This window comes from Dermacentor albipictus, unplaced genomic scaffold (genome assembly GCF_038994185.2).
Source record: "Dermacentor albipictus isolate Rhodes 1998 colony unplaced genomic scaffold, USDA_Dalb.pri_finalv2 scaffold_35, whole genome shotgun sequence".
NCBI classification, from domain to species: Eukaryota; Metazoa; Arthropoda; class Arachnida; order Ixodida; family Ixodidae; genus Dermacentor; species Dermacentor albipictus.
Window position 1 is genome coordinate 224,236 of NW_027225589.1, and position 19,668 is coordinate 243,903.

Below are 19,668 nucleotides of genomic sequence, written 5' to 3' on the forward strand. Positions count from 1 at the left end.
AATTTGTTCCGGAATTATTTTTTTTACATGAACGTTTCTTTTCCGATGTCTTCCAGACTTTACTGTAAGCCATGACTTCTGGGTAGTAGAGCCAACTCTATGAGAAAACTGAACTGCGTGCCCGATGGTGGCATCGTACTCCCGGTCATACCACAACAGCAGCCATATATCTAACCATTAGGCCACAATTGCATGAATGGTTCTATCACGACAGCGCTAACTACCTCTCAGAGTTAGTCGCCGTGAACGTCTCCTTGAAAATAACACGCGCACGCGAGAGCAAACGAACTTTCCAGCTTTCCTTCCCACGAAAGACACATAGATGAAATCGGCAAACTTATAGCATTTGATTTACCATTTTAAGCAAGCTTCGCTTCACATATATCCAAGATGTGCGTTGCTTATGCATAGTTTAATATTTCTATTCGCCCGTCCTTGTATGCGTAGAGTACCTATAGTGGCAACATTATGGTGATAATAAAATTACTATTTTTTTCGAACAGGGCGCAACGATACGTAAGACAGCAGTCAGGTATGCAAAAAAAAAGTGTGCCATTTGGCTTATATATTGTATTTCTGTACGCTATATGAAAGCAATAACCTGAACACGTACAACAAGAAGAAAACAATCAAGAGAAGGATTGATTTGCGAAATGACTGAAACCATCCAATTTTTCCAGTACATGCAAGATGAAATCGCCGTACAGTAAACAATAAGCATGCGAGGTTCGTACAATAATTAAAGGAGAATCCTCTTTAAAGTTGTACAACATTCACATAACCCAATGACTTACGTAAGTTACAACTGTCGCATTCACTTCGGACACAGCAAAAGGAATTATTTGCAGGTAAAGAAAAAAATCACCTTTGTTCCCACAGCGCGCCATACGGTGACCGTATCAGTACAAGAAGCACTCTAAAGGCTCTCACAAAAGCAACGCCCAGAAAGAACGAAAGGCAGGCGGGTTTGCTTGCCGCAGCAGTTGAGATAGCAGTCCCGTTATTCTGAGCTCAGAAACATTCGTTGGCTCGCTACGCTGAAAGAGCGCCAATTATACACATCAGAAGGCACTGTGAAACAGAGGTAGGTGGATCTACCCACTATTGTTTCGTTCCACTTTGCGCTACTTTTTCAGCAACAGGGGTATTCCATTGCTAGCGTATATATTAAGAAGTCTGTCCTCCCGCAGAAACTGTAGTTAATGAAGGAGATTGCAGCCAATGGCTACGTTGGGCATTTCAGCGAAGTTTGGATGGTCAATATCTAACCGCACTTGCCAAGGAAAGGGTCTTAGAATTAACAGATTGTCTTTCTAAATTATCATTTGCCTTTGGCCAGTTGCATTCCCTAACTATATGGCGATCGTCAATGTTAGCAGATTTTTTTTCTTCTGTTAGAAACAATTCCATACTAGGAATTGTTTCTGGATACGGGTCTTGTGGTTTTATGCCACAGCAGTACTGCATTCATAAGAAGAAATAAGATATCTTATTATAGAAGTTAATAACGTGTTGCCGTTTTGGTGGCTAGCAACTACATGAATAATGTTCAACTCTACGGAATGCATTTTCATTGAACCCACACCTCAGCTTTTCAAGGAGGGGCATCGAACTACAGCTTGCATATAAAGGCTAATGCGAGTTATACAAGTGTCAAGCTGTCATTTTCCATTGCGATTGGGCGAATCCGGATTGCGCTCGGCCCGCATGCATGGTCACGTCTCTTTTGATCACGATCTTGGTCGATCCGAATTGACACAATCGCGATCCGTGCATCGCGATTGCGCCTCTTTAACGAAATTATAGACTGACGGCCATGCATATTGGAGAGTTGCAGATGATCATTAGACGATAACAGCCCTGAAAATATAGTTTCCTGAAAAAAAATATTTCAGTGGTGCAATTTTGACACCATATTAGACAAATTTGGTAATTGATTTAGACCCACTTACTACAACGGGTGTGGTTGAACTCACTCAAACTTGATCGGGACTGTTGGACCATGTAGCAGCGTTCATTATCGATAGCGATCAAAGGTTCCACCACAAATCGGACCCTCTCGCGATGAAAAACGACAATCTGACACTGCCAATAATCTTAACGCAATAATAAATTTGCTTAGCGCAATATACATGAACGTTATACGAAGTAGACTTAACTAACTTCTGAACTTCTCAGTTATTATAATAACATGACAAGCGTCAATGAGAAAATATTTAGAGTATCATGGAAAACTGCCGATACCGTTTTCTGTTGCTCAATACGTGCCACATAAAAGCATTTTTTTTCCGAGCAGGTAGAAGCCCGCAAATTCAGGCAAAATTGCCACGCGATGGCCCCCTCGAGGCGCTTTGCGTGTAATCGCGGGCTTCGTTCACGCTTGCGAAAACACACTTTCCTGGGGCACGTATTCAGCAGCAGAAAGCTGTATCAGGACTTTGTCGGGTTGCTCTACAAATTTTCTCAGTGGCACTTTTAAGATAATTGTGACATTTGAGATGTTTATAATTTAGCTAACGCCAATGATCTGATTAGATTAGGTGAGAAGAAAAATAATTTGGGTCATCTATCGACCTACCTCTCTCTCTTTCTCTCTCTCTCTCTATATATATAGAGATATATATATATGTAGAAACGACCAGCAAGTGGGTAAACGGAGAGCCATGATTTTTGTTAGTCACATCATGAGAAGCCCACAGACACTGACACCAAGCACACCATAGGCGAAATTACTTGTGTTTAATCATTGAAATAAACAAACGATAAATTATTGGTCGCGGAGTTTGTGGGATCGTTCACCAGCTTCGGCAAGTTGTTTCTTTGGCCACTTTTATTTCCGGTGATTCAGCTATTCTTTAGTTCATCTATTGAGCACAAGTGATATCCCCCATGTTGACCTTGGTATCGTGTGTGTAGGCGTCTTGTGATGTGAATATATATATATATATATATATATATATATATATATATATGTTATAATATATATATATATATATTATATATATATATATATATATATATATATATATATTTCTTTATTTATTTATTTATATATAACAAGTACCATGTACCATGTTTCATTTATCTTCCTCCCAAAGTGTGTGCATGTTGTCAGGCATGGCGTGCACCGCTGAAGCGTTCACGTCAGGCAGGCAGTCTACCAAGCTGAAGGATAGGCTTATCATTGGCACTAAGAGAAATATTTTTGTTTTGTCCGTTAAACACTTAAAACAATCGCTGCGAAATTCAAACAGTGGTTATTCAGTGGATAATTATTATTCGATGTTGGCACCTTCATTTGACGAGAAGCAAACTTCACGGTTATATTTGGTGTATTTACCGGAGTCTGGGTCAGTAGATCAATTTTTGTCAAGGCGTACAATACATCGTTGCCACACTCTTTTTATATATTTAGGTAGAGAAATAACAACGCCATAAGAAAGGAAAGACAGAAAAAGAAAGAAAACAAAACGGGGTGAGAAAGAAAACATGCAAAGGAAGAAAAAAATGGCCATGGGAGATAGCCGCAGGATACGGAGAGTACCGGTAGATAGCGGGGTTATCACTGGCAGTGTTGAAGTCTAGAACACTGCCAAGTCTTGACCCGCTCTCCAAGAGAAGTGTCAAGTGGCCATGGTGTCAGAGGCCTAAGAAAGGAAATGTGTTACGCGTGCTTTTACATGGTTAGCAACCCCGCAAGCCACGTGCGGCGCACTGATTAAAAGCACCCTGGCGCTTTTATTGTTCAATTTCTCCGATATAAGCGCAATCTTCGGGCAACACCTGTCAGTCAACAGCTTGCGATACCTTAATTGCACGCTTGCTCATTATGTCATGGCTTTACCGACTACGGCGATTGGCAGAAAGCCAATGCATCATGTTACTTGTGGGCGGAGTCATCTTCGTCATCGAGCTCCCACAGCCGTTGGCATGCAGCAATGGCCAGGTAGCAGTGCTACACGCTTGCTTTCCAAGACTTTTCCCTCAGCGCGCACTCCAGGGAGTGACGCAACCAGTTCTCCAAGTCAGCGCACAGTGTTTCTGCGAACAGGGGTACTTGCCCATTCTCGCATCTGCAGCAGTTCATGCTGGCTTCAAAGATAATCATTGAAGAGCAGCAGCACGTATGCACGCATTGCCGCACACTAAGTGACCCAAGCTGACCCAAGTTTTGCAGAGCAGCCTGACGCGCTAACAATTCGATCATTGACTGCCCAGTGAACCAGGTAGCAGGAAAAACGGTTTTATACAAACATAGATACGTATACATATACAGAAACGTGCATACTTATGCTCATAATAGTCCGTGAAGGATTCTAAGACTTCTAGACATTAAAACAAACATATATGAATAGAAACAGACAGGCGGGTGCATGTACACTTACATAGCACGGCGAAAATTCATGAAATACCTTCACATTGCTGATTTTAATACCATATTCCTAAAATTCCAGAACGCTGAGCGGAATAAAAACCACGTCACAAGGGTTTCTCAAGGGCAGTAACTCGACGCTTTAGCAGGCTGCCCTACAAATTCAGTGGGTATGTGGCACTTTCACGGCAGTGCTTCAGCAAGCTACGCCATGAGCGCACGGTGCATGTGGGGCTTTTCAATAAACCTGTCCCAAGCTTGGGTCACTGAGTACGCACTACTCCGTGTGCGGCTAGCGAGGGAACAACTCTCAATGTTTGCAGGCGCCGGCGTACCACGCCTGTCCTCTGGGAGGCATTGCGCGGACTTCCCGGCGGTGCCTCCAGATGGCGCAGTGCTTCCTGAAAGAAGCGCGAGGTTTCCCCATGACGCCTTTGTAAGCGGTGACACGAACCGGCACGCCGTGCATTTAGGAGGCCGCGCAAAATGACATCGAGTGCATTAGGAAAGTGTGAAACAGGAGCCCCGCTGAACTACGCGCCTGATACGTAACTCCTTTTGGGGGTGGCAAAAGTTGGGTTGCTCTATGGATCCTATTCTAGACGGATTGACATCGACAGTCATCGTGAGAATGGTTCTGCCATATTTCTTGTCTGTTTGTTTATTTTCATTTTTCGATAAAACGATGTAGTCTATCCTAGGCAACACAGACGACCGCTTCTTCAAAACTCAGCAGATGTGAGATTGGGTAAAACTATGGTATGATACTGTTTTCAATCTGCCGTGGTGCTTTAGAATGAGGCAAGTGCATTGCATAGTCTCAAGTGCATCAGAAGGAACCCCTAGAGCACACCTGGGCAGGAAAAAAACAGCTGTTCTTTTCTGATAGTGCATCGCCATCTGCCGCCATCATGTGAATAAACCACGTTTATTCCACATGAAATGCGTCGAAGACGCCGCGCTGGAAAGAGGAGGGGTGTTGTTGGAAAAGGGGAAGGGTAAGGCTGCCGCCGTTTTATCAATGAACGTCCTGGAGGCAGCTAAGTGGGGGCGGCATGACGCTTGTGGCTGTCGCGGAGGCGATCGCCGACGGGTGGTGCTGCAGGGTCCTGAAGGAACAGCAGGAGTGCTCGCCAGAGCTCGATGGCTTGGTCCGGAGACGTGGTATCCGGGCAAGCCCAAGTCCATGAGAGAAGAAGGCCAGGGTCCTCGCTAGCTGGTGGCCAGGGCACGAAGCCTAGGTGGGATGTAGAGGGGGCACTCCGAACAAAGGTGGTTTAGATCAGCATATGTGCACATGAAACAGAACCCACTTACGGTTGGTGGTTTGCCACCCTTGTGGAAACGGTTCAACAAGTGAGGAGTAAGGAGGGTGCTTGCCTGGATTCTCCGAAGCAAGACTGATTCTCGCCGTGTGAATACCTTCGGTGGAAGTGACGGTATAGAGAGTGGATTGCCCACTGCTGCGAGGTAGGCGGCACGTCGTTGTTTGGTCGCATGCTTGTCTGCCATTGGGTCAAGCATGCGAAGTCTGTGAATGCGAATAATCGGCATGCGAATAGTCTGTGAAGTGTTCTAGGAATGCTATACATTAAAACAACCATATATGAACAGAAACAGACAAGTAGACGCATGTATACTTACATGCCGCGGCGAAAATTCATGATGTGCCCTCAGATTGCTGATTGTGATACCAGATTCCTAAAATTCCCCAACGCTGAGCGGAATCGAAACCACATCGCAAGGGTTTCTCAAGGGCAGTAACCCGATGCTTTAGCAGGCTGCCCTACCAATTCAGTGGGTATGTGGCAATTTCACACCAGCGCTTCAGCAAGCTACGCCATGAATGCACGGTGTATGTGGGGTTCTTCAATGAACCATTCGCCAGCTTCGGTCGCTGAGTACGCACTACTCGGGGTGCGGCAAGCAAAGGAACAACTCTCAAAGTTTGCAGGCGCCGACGCACTACGCTTGTCCTCTGTGAGGCATTACGCGGACTTCTCGTCGGTGCCTCAAGATAGCGTAGTGCTTCCTGAAAGAAACGCCAGGTTTCTGCATGACGCATTTTTGTAAGTGGTCGCACGCACCGGTGCACCGTGCATTTTAGGAGGGCACGCAAAATGGCATCGAGTGCTTTAGGAAAGTGTGAAACAGTAGCCTCGCTGAATTACGCGCCTGATACGTAACTGATTTTGGGGGTGGCAAAAGGTTGGGTTGCTCTATTGATCCTATTATAGACGGATTGACATCGGCAGTCATCGTGAGATGAGTTCCGCCATATTTCTTGTCTGTTTGTTTATTTTCATTCTTCAGTGAAAGGATGTAGTCTATCCTAGGCAACACAGGTGAGCGCGTCTTCAAAGCTCAGCAGGTGAGAGAATGGGTAAAAACACATTATGATATTGTTTTCAATTTGCAATCATGCTGTAGAATTAGGCAAGTGCATTGCAATGCCTCAAGTGCATCAGAAGGAACCCATAGAGTGTACCTGGGAAGGAAAAAAAACTGCTGTTCTTTTCTGATAGTGCATCGCCATCAGCCAGTAGTCAGGTCAAATGTCAAAGAGGGTCAACTATTGGGCGGTCTGTTACGATTCTTGTACCTCGTCATTTCGTCGCAGGCGTTAAACATCGTTACGCGTGATTTTGTTAACCATGCGATAGCCGAAGCAAAAGCGAGCGGAGCCACCCTCTTTCTGCACTAGAATGACTGGGGAGCACCTGGAACTTGCCGAATGTCGTATGATAATTCAGTGATATATTTCAAATATACTTTCTTCAATAATTTTAGGCTCGGTAAATGACACGAAATACGGGTACCGGTGAACAATACGGTAGCCTGCAGTTTGCAGGCCACGCGTCGTGGCGGTGCGTTCGACGGGCGTATGAAGATCGAACGAGCAAGTGGTCTTGTCAAACTAGGCGAACAGACCCCAGTTCTGGCAGCGGTATAAGGCGTGCGTTTACGGTAGTCTTCAAAAATATGGAAAGTGCCGATGCTAGGACGCAAGCTTCACTCTGGTGGGGCACTTAATACATGAAAAACGTTGGACCTCGGAATCTATTCCTGGCAGCAGATATTACTCGAACAATAAACAAAATACGCGTACCTGATGACGCTGCGAATACTCCGGTAGTTCCATTCGTGTTAACAATGCCCTCTTTAGCTATCGGCCCGGTCAACCCGCACCATCCCAATCCTTCGAGCAAGTTGACACCTATGGGTTTCTGTTTCTCGTTTCATAACAGTTGGCTTTATTATTACTTTAGAAATTGCTCCGTAGTTCACTTGGTTATTTCGTGTTTTTCATTTCTCAAGTTTTATCTCTCACGTTGTAATGGCTCTCAATATATAGACAAAGTTATCGCAAGCGCTCTGCCACAGTACAGTTTCATAACATGTTATCGCATTGTCACCGCCAATTTAAAAGTTTCATCTATCATCAATGCAATGCGCAGGGCCACCCAACAGTGCCACGATGGATGAAGAGTCATACCGTTACGTCGAAGGCCTGTGGATGCACAACCTCTTCAAGGATGAAGATATCCTCTCCGCAATGAACTACAAACCACGGGAGCGAGACGTCCTTGTCGTTACGTACCCGAAATGCGGCACCAATTGGACTCAGTTTATCGTTTACAACATCTTAACACATGCGGCGCCGGTCTCTAACATGTTGGAGTTCAGAATTACGTGCCCGTTCATCGATTTGACTGGAGCAAGTTCTGCTGAGAGCTCGTTGAGAACTGGCCCCATTATGACACACTTCCCCTTCAGCGTTTTACTTCCAGTGGACTGTGCCAAGTACATCTACGTAGCCAGGAACCCTTATGACTGTGCCGTGTCTTTCTACCACTTCATAAAGGGGCTGACTCCGCGAACTGTCACCGATGTTTCCTTTGAGAAGTTCTTCAGCCTCTACTTGGAAGGAAAGGTAAATTTTTTTTCATCTTAATCAAATGCATCCGGGATCCGGATGTATCTCGAATTGTTTACAGCAGTTAATTTCATTCAGATGACTTATACGCATGCCAAGCGTCTGCAGTTTCGACATTAGCTTGTCTCTAGATACAGATCCATTATGCCTTCGTTGCCGACGATCGCTTACACGACTAACTATCATTTTATCCTTAGCGTGTATCTAGAGCTATCGCCAAATTCCCACCTAATCTACGTACTGAGTGGAGAGTGCCCATAGCGTCTTAGTGCTCACAGAAGCATCTCTGACGTAGTCAGGGTTTGCGGAATCGGTCATATTTCAACGCACTACCGTATGAAGACCCCTGCCATGTCTCCGAAAATGATGTGAAAAGACTAAGATAGTGAGATCAACGTTTGTTCAGCAGCGTAGACCACGGTCGAACGTGCACTTCGGCGTAAGAAGCACAAGTGTAGGATATTGTTGCAAGCGCGAGAGCCCATACCGGCTAGTAGTGCGACGAACTCGATCGACGGAGGGCGTAGTTGTGCGCCACCAGTACGGGGGTCACTTATTGACGCTGGTGTTGACACATCCTGTAAATGGGCACAAATAAAATGAAATGAAATGAAATGAAATGAAAAACAAACGGGGCCACTACTAATTTGGAGTGCGCACAATTGCAGAATTACACCCGGTGGCGACTAGCTGCAACGAGCTCTAGCTTGTAAGCATTGTTATTGCGCGAATAAAGGTAACGTGTGCCCCCATTTGTGGACGGCCATTTATGCACCCTAGGGCCCATACACCATCTGCATCACTCACAATGCGTTTAGGGTACCAGAGGGCCACTGCATCCTTGATCCATCCTATAAGATCTGTCATAGTTCAAATGGCATCATTTGATAAATAGAATCCCTGTCTTCTGTTGAGTAACTCGGCACAACTAGTAACAAATTATGCCATCGTTCTTAATCCCATCAAATGTGCCCGTGAGTAAAATGTGTATGGACCAGGAATTCCACAATAAAACAAATTTTTGGTACTGCCTGCGAATTTAGCTTGAAATCGTGCACTTCAGGGAAAATTTGGCGGCGCGAGTTTTCCAGTGGATCGTCCATTTCAAGTGGTCCGTCTTAGTTACCAGTAAAATCAATTTTTTTGGTAACCTGTGCTGCTTAAACTTTTGATCACGGACGTACATTCTTGGTTTTTAAGCCCTAGTGCAACATAGGCAAGACACCAAGTCTGCAAGTTCTGCTATACAGGCACACGTTATCTCCAACTCTTCACAACATCCTAATAACTATGAAACAATAACGAGTCCCTGAAGTGGATGTAAAAGCGAACGAATTGCATATTCCATAAACACCAACTGTCCTGGACGTCTTTCATTTCGTGTTATTTTTATCACGAACTTAACGTGCGCACTGTAAGATTGCTTAAGTTTTGTTGGCTTGCCTTAAGGTACTCGAAGAATGACTAGTTTATGTGGCAAACAATACCAATATCGGGCAAAATGAGGGCATATAAAAGCTGTGTCATTTTGAAGACAATTATCGAAGAGCACATTTCCTAGCTTCGGGTTGAACTATGATTTTAAATATTCCAGTAACGGTGGTGCACCCACATTAAAGGCTATATTTTTCGCGCGAAGGTGCGGCAGCAATTGAGGTTACTAAAATTATTTCGGCTGTGTTATGACCTATATTTGAACGTATGGCTTAATCCTTAGCCAACGAAAAGGCCACCATGATGAGAGGCCCTGTCACTTTAAGAGATTGCCTTGTTTCCAGCCCAGCAAATTAGCGGTGTTTGAGCCTTACGCTTGACGAATAACAGCTCAACTATCCGCACATGCAGAACTGCGGTCCCATTCTCCTCATCAAATAGGCGGCGCATATAGTCTAACAGAAGTTTATACATGACTGCGTAATATGTCAGTCAAAGAATCTTAGGTATGATCCTGCAACTACTCGCACTCAGCATCGTTTCCGTTATACTAGTAAAAGGTTTGTAAACAGACTTCAGCTAAACATTGCCTAATATGAGACTACCTATTTGTAAATTGCGCTATCAACCTAAAGAACCTTGTTTAGCACATTGTTTAATTTAATTAACAATACAATTCGCCGTGCGCAAAGTAATTTTAGCTTTTTGTAAGAACTAACACAAAATGTAGTTCAACATTTCACGAACGGAAGAAAGTAGAATAGATGCAGATTACCTTAGAAAAAATGAAAAAGCCAATGGTGTAGGCACCTAATGCGGCCTTATTAAAATCCTCCGTTTCTATTCCTCTTTCTTAAACAAAGATCGCTTTCCTCTTGTCCAGGTCCTCTACGGCGACTACTTCGATCACCTACTACCATGGTATGAGCATCGAGGAGCAGAAAATATTCTCTTCATCACATATGAACAACTGAAGGCGGACTCAAGGTCGCAAGTGCTCAGAAATGACCGATTTTCTTGGTGAAGAACACGGAACTGCATTACGTAAAGACGATGAGCTTCTTCAGAGAGTCCTCCACGCCTTCAGTCTGCAAAGCATGAAGGCCGTCTTCAATGTAAAACCAGCGGACCTAGCAAAGTCGATGCTAAAAGCTTCACCGGAGAAGTCAGAGACGTGTGAAGTGATGAAGGGCGTGGCCGAGGTAAAGGACGAAATGCACGAGGGCTCCAGCTTTGTTCGCAAGGGAATCGTTGGCGATTGGCGAAGCTATTTTTCTGCTGAGCAGGTACAGCGAACGAAAGCATGGATCAGGAAAAAGACACAGGGAAGTGACGTCATGGCACTATGGGAAGACTGTGATCTCCCGTGAGGAAACGTGGTGTATGTGTATAATATGCATAATATGGTGCATACGCATGGCCTTGTATATATATATATATATATATATGTATATAATATCAGGGTTAGAATACGCACATTTAGCTGTGTATTCATTCACTAAAAGCAAAAGGGCCTGCTGAGTGTAATGGTGGTGTACTCCACCTGGCATTTGCTTGATACACGCGCGTTTTCAAGCTGTCACCTATCAAAACGAAGCATCCAGTAAAACTACTGCGGCTTTTCTGACTTGTGCTTTCTTGGTATAATATTCGATCTTGCTATGTAAGCAGCTAAATGAGGTCACCCATGCAACTTTTTTTATTGCTTCGTTTCAAGTGTACAATATAGTGCAAAAAATTTTGCGTACGAAAATAAGTATTTCGGGTGTATACTGGGTATTTCACGTAAGTTGTGCCAAAATTGAAAATCATGTGATTGTCACATAGCTGGACAGTGCTGCGGTAACGTCGTTTGCCGTGGCCTAAAGCTAGTGAGACGTTTTTGTAATTTGCCTAACTTTCCAATTGGTCATTATTAGGTAATAAATTTGTTACCGGTTTGTAAAACGTTTATCTATGTTTCCCAACGATCACACACAGACACACACACACACGCACGCGCGCACACGCACACACACACACATTGATGATAAAGATCGTCATTGCCACCAAGTATGATAGTGCAAAAATTCCACTTTGCAAGAGGGTGTTTTCTGCTGCACTCTTACAACATAGTCTTTGGACTTGTAGCACGCAAGTGACTCCTGTGCATTACTTCATGATGTCGAGTTCAGTAACGGTGGTTTGCATATCTTGCTTCTAGTGCGACAATGAGAACCCGCTGTTCCTTAGACGCGCAACATCCCGAAATAGGCTTTAGCGAGCTCCCTCAGGCTAGTCCAGTACCTTGGATTAAACCGAACATTTTCGCAGCCGTAGCACAGGCCACGAAGGTTGCCTTCTTCCATTAGTCTGCGTAAGGTCGAGTTTCCTTGACTCTATGCAATATGTTCAGCCTATTCCACGGTGGGTTCTTTGAGCATCTTGAAGCACTCTCCCACTGAGAGCAATGCCATGGCCTGCAATGTGCACTGTGGGAGCTGAGTCCATAGCTGAACTGTAAAAGCAACGAAGCGCTGGCATTCCGAATCAAATGCTGCAGTAGTGGCCATTCATTGCCTTCGCGCGTTTCTCGAACTTGAATCAGAGGTTTGAATGGCGATGAATTGTGGTGTGAGGGACCATGACTCGGCATGCACGGGGGCTCAATCAATCATTCTCGCTGTGCATAATTTAGTGCATGGGATTTTAGTCAGAAGCGTTAGATCTTCCAGTAGCTTCGTGGGAACCGCCTCTTGGGGACCAGCTTTGTCTGTGCGCTTAATCACTTTCGTTACTGGCAAATAATACGGAAGGTAGAGCTTGTTTATTCAATGGGCGTACGTTTTAGGTGGCAGCTCTGGTGTATAGCATTCTTCAATAAACGTTGCCTCAGTAAAGTCTTTGTGCAACAAGCATCATATTCGTCCAATACTTTGACCACTGCAGGCTTCAAGCAAACCCACGTCGTATCTTGTACCCTCATAAGCACATGCGGCTCTTCCCCACCGCAGGGATACCCGAAGAGCTGGCAATATGCAGCTTGGTGGTTCTTTAAATAAGCAAATGACATGTGCGTTTCACGTACCCGAAAATACATGTTCCTAAGAAAGCTTCCATAGACTGCGTGCAGAAATGTCACTCGCGCGAACTGGCCGAAACACTACGATATCTCCTCTCTCAGGGTCTCAACAAATAACTTATGCCTCCAATAAAGTTTGCTTCACTCTCTCTTGCACTTTACCTATTATATTCATATTCGCTTCATTTGGAACACACTTCTCTTCACATCATTTGTGTTCCCCGAGGTGCCGTGAACAGCAATGCCTAGCAGACCTTGCTTTATTTTTCCGGTGGGCGGGCTGGGGCCTTCGACTAGCTTTCCGAACCCCATATATATATATATATATATATATATATATATATATATATATATATATATATATATATATATATATATATATATATTATTACGCTCTTAGGTGCATAGTGGGTCCACGCCTCAACAAACAGTATGGGGAGGCACCTAAGAGTGGTGAACGAAGAAGACGACGTGTGGCTGGCTGGCTGGATCTTAACAGGCGCTCAGCTGATCAAGGCCATCGCTTCTAACTCTTCCCAGCTTCAAAGTAACGCCTTTTGCGGGCGCAACAGAGTGGTGGAGGTGCTGGGTACGACAGGACGTACCACGGAGTCGCAACATCCAGAACTTCGCCGGAGCCGTCGTCTTGCCGGTCTCTTGCCAACGACCTTCCCTATGGCTCAGGACGGAGGTGAACAAATGCCAGCTCTAGTCTCACCTTCTCAACGGTCAGCGCCAGTTGGACCTTTGCGGCACTACATGGAACCACGCTCGTTCGCGGGAAAAGTGGGCGAAGACGTCGACGAGTGGCTGATGCACTACGCAAGGGTGAGCCGCTACAACCGTTGGGATTCTGTCACACAGCTTGAATATGTCGCGCTCTTTCTGAGTGAGACAGCGCTGATGTGGTACGAAAACCACGAAGACTCCCTAACAACGTGGGAGCACTTTGTCGAGGAAATTAAGAAGTGTTTTGGCGACACCCACGCCAAACAGAAACGCGCCGAGAGAACACTTGCTCAAAGAGCTCAAGCTCCTGGAGAAACACGCACTATATACATAGAGGAAATCCTCAAGCTGTGCAAAATCGTAAATCCGCAGATGTCCGAGGAAGACCGAGTCGGACATCTCCTCAAGGGAATTGCAGAAGATGTATACAATTTCCTCATAAGTCGGGAACACGTTGATTCCGTCTCAGATGTCGTGCGTCATTGCCGTACGTTTGAGACGTTGAAAACACGTCGCATTGTGCCAAAGTTTGGACGCCTGGCGAATGTGACTACCATTGCCAGCGTCGATGAGAGCCCATCTGCCGATCTTTCGTCTACTATACGGCAGATCGTGCGTGAGGAACTGCTGCGGCACCAGGAACTTGCACGCGACGTCATACGACAACCTGACGCTTATTACCCGCAACACATGGCGCTTGCCGCACCCTGCGCTTCCTGGCAACCGGCGGTATGTGTCACAGACGTCAACCGCAGAGGTGCTCCATGGCCACGTGAGGACACATTTACGCCCGAGCACCGACCTGCAGAACACCCTCGCCCCAGCAGGTTTGCACGCAGACCGACCGTTCCTCCTGTGCAGCAGGCTCAGCCGCTTCGCTCTGCTACACGACCCCCCACGGCTGAGCCCTTCGAAGGGCAGTTCATCGATCGTCGTTTACCTGTGTGTAATAGCTGTGGCGACTTGGGTCACATTGCCAGGTACTGCAATCGCCGCCAACCACCGAGGTTCGACCGATCGACGATGTCTAGGCGGTACCGCGCTACTCTGGGCGAAACATACTCGCCCTCGCAGACATACTAAGGAAGCTTGCCTCACCAGCACCCGGAGCCGCTGCGGAACCGTTCTCCAGCATCCGATCGCAGCTTGACACCACCACCCGCTCCTCGTGTAAGCCGATCGCCCTCTCCGCGGCGTCGATACCCGTCGCCACCTCCGGAAAACTAGCCAGCGCGGCCGTTGGAGGTGAGGTCGCTGGACAATCTTCGCTGTCGACAGAGATACCTCCAACCATTTGTATGTTTAAGAATAAGGTGTTTGTATTAATTGACGGGGTTTCATCCATGGCCTTAGTGGACACGGGAGCAACCGTTTCAGTGATGAGTCTGGCGTTTAAATGCCTCCTAGGACGAAAGGTGATGTTTCGCTGGGACCGTGCCGATACGTTTCGCGGAGTGAGTGGGGAGTTGTATCCTGTGGGCGTGTGTAATGTAGACGTAACCTTGGGTGGTCAAATATTTAACGCGGAGTTCGCTGTTCTACCTCATTCTACGCATGACGTAATCCTGGGCCTTGATTTTTTGAAACTGTGTGGTGCCACCGTCGACTGCAAAACGGGTGAAATCAGTGTAGGTACGAGCTTGTCTGCTGCGTTTATGGAAGGCCCACCGTATCGTGAAAGTGTGCTTTGTGTGTCCCGGGATACCGTTGTGCCTCCGTTATCCGCAACGTGCGTTTCAGTCGCCTGTTTCCCCACCACCGACAGAACGTTCGACGCTACCGTGGAGCCCGTTCACCTGAGTTGCATCAAGAGGAATGTACTGATACCGTATTGCATGCTGTCAGTTGTTCAGGGACGCACCAACTTATTGGCCGTAAACTGTTCCAGTGAACCTGCAATACTACCACAGGGTCTGAAACTTGCCGCCTACCATGAAGATCACGTGCTAGCGCTCGCCATTCTTACAGAGGCCCTTGATTCTGCGGATGAGCGCCATTTCGCTAATGTCTGCCCTGAGGCGCACTCCTCATTTCTGACTATGGTAAACAAGTCGCTCAGCACTAAGCAGCGTCACGAAGTGGCGAATATTCTGCTAAAACATGCCCGATTGTTTGACTTCTTCCAGCAAGAGGGACCACCATTGTTTCCTCCTTCTCGTATAGACCATCGTATAGATACAGGATCTGCCCAACCGCTGCGACAGAAACCATACAGAGTCTCACCATCGGAACGCAAGGTTATCAATGACCAAGTCCACGAAATGCTAAATAAGGATGTAATCCAAGAATCCTGTAGTCCGTGGGCAGCGCCAGTGATCCTGGTTAGAAAGAAAGATGGTTCATGGCGATTTTGTGTTGACTACCGCCGCCTCAACACCATCACTAAAAAGGACGTATATCCTCTTCCGCGTATTGATGATGCTATCGACTGCCTCTCATCAGCGTCTTACTTTCCATCTGTTGACTTGACGTAGGGGTACTGGCAGATTCCTATGCACGAGGCAGACAAGGAGAAAACGGCATTTTTAACACCAGATGGACTTTTTGAATTTGATGTGATGCCGTTCGGGCTCTGTAATGCGCCTGCAACTTTCGAGCGCTTCATGGACAACATCCTGCGTGGTTTGAAGTGGGAAGTATGCATGTGCTATCTAGATGATGTAGTGATTTTCGGGCGCACGTTCAGTGAGCACAAGGCACGTCTCGTTCTTGTGCTAGACTGCTTGGACAAAGCGGGTTTGGTCCTCAACTCGAAGAAGTGCCATTTTGGAGAGCGCCAAACACTCGTTCTGGGACACCTAGTGGATAAGGACGGTATACGACCTGATCCAGCGAAGACTGCTACGGTGGAAGCCTTCAAGCATCCTCACCATGTAAAAGAGCTACGCAGTTTCCTAGGGCTTTGCTCGTACTTCCGCCGGTTTATTCGTGGATTTGCCAACATCGCGTATCCGCTGACATGCCTCCTCCAGAAGGGCGTTCCCTTTGAATGGACTCCTGAGTGTGAAGCTAGTTTTCGTGAGCTGAAGTCTCGTCTGACGTCTCACCCCATTCTGCGACACTTCGACCATGCGGCTCCCACAGAGGTTCATACGGACGCTAGCGGTATTGGTATCGGCGCTGTCCTTATTCAACGCGTCGACACCAAAGAACACGTCGTCGCCTATGCGAGTCGTTCTTTAAGTAAGTCCGAGCGTAACTACACTGTTACAGAGCAAGAATGTCTCGCAGTTATTTTCGCAGTACAGCGCTTCCGGTCGTACCTGTACGGGCGCCCCTTCACTGTGGTGACAGACCATCATTCTCTCTGCTGGCTGGTTATTCTCCGTGATCCGTCGGGCCGGCTTGCGCGTTGGACACTCCGTTTACAGGAATATAGCTTTACCGTTTCTTATAAAAGCGGCCGCCGACACGCTGACGCTGACTGCCTCTCGCGCATGCCGCTTCCAACGACGGACTGCGACGCGGACAACTTCGACTGCTATATTGCAGCACTGGAGCCGGGATTTCCTGATATAAATACCTTCAAGGTCGAGCAACAAAAAGACAGAACTTTAGAACCACTGCTCATTACTGCAAGGCAATCAGCACCACCCCCTCGTTTCTGTGTTCGTGATGGGGTTCTTTACAAAAAGAACTATTCTACTACAGGCCCACGATATCTTCTGGTGGTCCCGGAGAGTCTCCGTGTCTCCCTCTTGCGCGCTATGCATGACGATCCAACATCTGGACATTTGGGTTCTGCGCGAACTCTCTACCGCCTTCAAGAAAGGTTCTACTGGCCTAAAATGCGCCAGACGACCGCCCAGTATGTGTCCAGCTGCAGCGAGTGTCAACGTTACAAGCGCCCGACGAGTGCTCCTCCTGGTCAACTCCATCCAGTGCCACCCCCCAGCACTCTCTTTGAGCAAGTTGGCATCGACCTCCTCGGTCCTTTCCCGCGTTCATCCGATGGGAATCGCTGGATTATCGTGTGTGCCGATCACTTGACATGCTACTGTGAGACAGCTGCAATACCATCGGCTACTGCAACCGAAGTGTGTATTTTTCTGCTGCATTTTGTCATTCTCCGACATGGACCTCCCAGAGTCATCTTCAGCGATCGTGGGCGGCAGTTCACTGCAGACGTGGTCGAAGAGATGCTTCGTCTTTGTGCTTCAAGGTTTCGACATTCCACCCCGTATCATCCCCAAACAAATGGCCTTACGGAACGCACGAACAGAACTCTTACTAACATGCTGTCCATGTATGTCGAGTCAGATCATAAGAACTGGGACAGCGTGCTACCTTTCATTACGTACGCATTTAACACCTCAAAGCATGAAGTTACGGGCTACAGTCCCTTCTTTCTTCTTTACGCTCGTCCGCCTCGTTATACACTGGACACTATCTTCCCGTTTTCCTGCCACGATAATCTTTGTATATCAGAGACAGTCTGTCTTGCTGAAGAAGCCCGACGACTTGCCGCTTTACGCACTCTTGCTTCACAAGACCGCTCGAAGGCACGCTACAACCGCCAACGCCGACACGTGATATATGACCCTGGTGATTTAGTGTTGCTCTGGAAACCAACCAGGAAACGTGGACTATGTGAAAAACTGCTGGCCCACTATGTTGGACCCTATGTTATTACGGAGCGCATCAGCGAATTAACCTACCGCATAGCACGTCTCACATCAAATGGCCGACGGTCAGCAAAGACTGAACTTTCGCATGTCGCCAGTTTAAAGCCTTTCATTTCTCGACAGCCTGTTTGACTTGCCCGGCGGGCTTCGTCTGCGCGGAGGGAAATGTTACGCTCTTAGGTGTATAGTGGGTCCACGCCTCAACAAACAGTATGGGGAGGCAACGAACAGTGGTGAACGAGGAAGACGACGTGTGGCTGGCTGGCTGGATCTCGACAGGCGCTCAGCTGATCACGGCCATCGCTTCTAACTCTTCCCAGCTTCAAAGTAACGCCTTTTGCGGGCGCAACAATATATATATTTTCTACATGTCAAGCAAAATATATGCCATAACGTCTTTTGTTCCGCTTTGAATGTTAGGCATTCAGGTCTTGCGCGGAACCGCTCGTCTTGCATATATATATATATATATATATATATATATATATATATATATATATATATATATATATATATATATATATATATATGTGTGTGTGTGTGTGTGTGTGTGTGTGTGTGTGTGTGTGTGTGTGTGTGTGTGTGTTTCTTGCACTTGCAACTTCTCTTGACCTCGAATAATTGTGCATTCATGTGATGGTGGGGACGATGCGACCTTGTGATGTGTCACCTTTGCGGTTGAACTGAAGCGTCTCTTTTTTTTTCTTTTTCTTTGAGTCCAAGTATAGGCGTTACTGCGCATGACTGCGGCTCGTTCTGCTTTCTAGCGAATCCAGCTTGACCTCATTTCGGTTACTGAGAGGATAGTACAGTGCTCACCAACTATCTTGCACAAAGACTTAAAAAAATATCAGTTGCGTTACTCGAAGAAAACCTCGTGCGTATTGTTTTCAGTGTAGCGGAGTAGCCGCCACTAATTCTTTGGTTACTGAGATTTAATTCGGTAGATACAATGAACTGTTTAACTCGTGAAGTACTGTCCTAATTTTCAGTCTCAATGATGCACTTGTAGACACCCAAAATGGCGTCTAAGGGCAGTATTTTCAGTGACGTAGTTATTGCTAATTTTTTTCCCGAATGGCGAAGGAAGCTGACGAAGTATGGAAATACCACGTGAGTACGCTCCCACCCACACCATAATGCAGCGCCCTAAATAAGTTAATTTAAAGCAACCGTATTGCCTGTCACTAGCCCGAAGGACAGCGCATCACTTGGATAATGGCATGGAAGGAGCGCCAACAGCAGGTTCTGCGGCTTCGCAGCTTCTTCTTCGTCTCCCTTCTACGTCACACTTATTATCCACCTCTCAAGGCCTGCTTATCAAATTGATAGCAAAAGCCCCATGATAGCGAGGCCGAAGCGCCGCTGTGACTACGCACGAAATGCTAAAAGCAAAGTAATCGGCATAGAATGTTTCAAAATCCCGGCTTTGCTCGCACCGCGTCGAAAGAGTGCGCGCGAAGGTATATTTTGCGCCAGAAACTCGCTTCAGACCAAAGTGACTGATTTA

General features: G+C 46.5%; 1 long non-coding RNA gene across 1 annotated transcript; it reads left to right on the forward strand.

The window, feature by feature from the left end:
• Positions 1-946: 946 nt before the first annotated feature.
• Positions 947-11,605, forward strand: LOC135897218 (uncharacterized). Its single transcript, XR_011510062.1, has 3 exons — positions 947-1,084; positions 7,831-8,306; positions 10,627-11,605. It is a non-coding gene; the product is annotated as an uncharacterized lncRNA (long non-coding RNA).
• The last annotated feature ends 8,063 nt before the right edge of the window (positions 11,606-19,668 follow it).